Consider the following 1,765-nt stretch of genomic DNA (forward strand, 5'->3'; position numbering starts at 1 on the left):
GATAGATAGATAGATAGATAGATAGATAGATAGATAGATAGATAGATAGATAGATCTTAACGCTCTCTAACGATTTCAACATCTGTAAACTTATTGACAATAATTATAGAGTCAATCTGTCGCGAAAAATTGTTAACATCTTTATTAATTTACATTCGTAAAAGAATATTTTAAAAACTCTAGTTTTTATACTCCTTTTATTGCGCGGTGGAATCTGGTGCTCGGCAATTTTGGGCATGTGGAGTTATTGTATAATTTTAACGCTTGTTCAATTGTCCTGCTTTGGTGACAAAAGTACTCATCTATCATGAATAGAAGTCGAGATATTTGCAATTGAAGGAGCTGGAGGTCACTTGGTTTCAGAATAACATTAGTGAGAAAATGGCCGCCGAAATTTTGCGACTTCCAAAGCTTGAGAGTCTTTAGAAACCGGAAATTTACTCTTTATGCCTTAACATAAACATTTTTCAGCAAAATCCAATAAGAAAAGTGTTTTTTAATGGACCCTGAAGGTGTTGAGTCAAAGAAAAATAAATAAAAAGTCGATTAGATATGCGAAACGGACAGATAAATGACAGTTTCTTTGATTTCATTATTATGACGAGCGCCTGATTTCACCACGACGCCTCACTCTTAATTTCGATCACAAAGGATGTTAGCTGCTTTGATCATGGCTGCTAGAGTCAACCCAGGTTTAGAGGGATACAACATCCCTTACAAAAGGAGATACACTGTTTAAAAAAAGCCTGTCCCCTCACAGGGATCCAACACATGCCTTCTGTATTCGAGGGTGAAGCGCTATATTAGACATGGGTGTAGTGCATAGTGTTTGATCATCTCAGTTGATATCATGCTGGGCTATAGTGCTGTGGTTTGAATCCCTCCTGACACCATTTTGGACAGTTTACTATGCTCCCCGTTTACTTCGCTCAGTTCTTTTTCAGTCGCCCCCCCCGAGCAGTCTCTCACTGAAGTGTCTTTAGGTCATTCCCAAAAATTGTGAATGGACTGATTTATCAATGTCATGCTCATACTTTGCCAGAACAACATAGGGGGAACTGCTGCATTCTTTTTCCTTATCCTTACTATCGTCATTTTTCCTCTACTTCTTTTATATGTTTGTCACTCTCTTGTCTACTATTTCCGCGGTGCTTTGATAGTCGAAGCAGACTCTGTGATGTTGAGGCTAAACAGGTGAGTAGAGTAAGCCTGATTCCCCGTTTGGACTTTTCTGTTGACATCCACCTTTTGGTGCTCATACGACCTAATGCAGGTGCGAGCGCCGTAAAAACCTTACCAAAACTAAAACTTTCAGTTGTACGTTTAATTCAGGGTCTCAGGGTTTCGCCTTTTACATGCGTTCTTCCCTGTTGAACCTTCTATTTTATGGAATTTTAAAATGAAAATTGAACGTTTTGTTGTAAATTACAAGAGACTTAACTTCTAAAAAGTATTATTGACAAAATCTTATGTACATTGCTTTAACTAAAATTGCGCACGAGTACGTGAATATTGGTTCTATAAAAGTGAGTGAAAGACAGACTGGTTAAGACCTGATATCACGCCCAACGTAAGCTGGCTACGAGACAGTTGAGTAGCCTATATTTTCTTAGACGGAAAAAATGAGGATGGAGAGAAAGGGGGCGGGGGTGGGAAAAGATCAAGTTGGAAAGGACAGAGAGTGGTTATACTGATGCTCACCCTGATTTTTTTTTGTCCCCGAGCTGCATGTTTCTCTCTCTCTCTCTCCCTTTCTCTCTCTCTC

Source organism: Aplysia californica, unplaced genomic scaffold (genome assembly GCF_000002075.1).
Source record: "Aplysia californica isolate F4 #8 unplaced genomic scaffold, AplCal3.0 scaffold00213, whole genome shotgun sequence".
NCBI classification, from domain to species: domain Eukaryota; kingdom Metazoa; phylum Mollusca; class Gastropoda; order Aplysiida; family Aplysiidae; genus Aplysia; species Aplysia californica.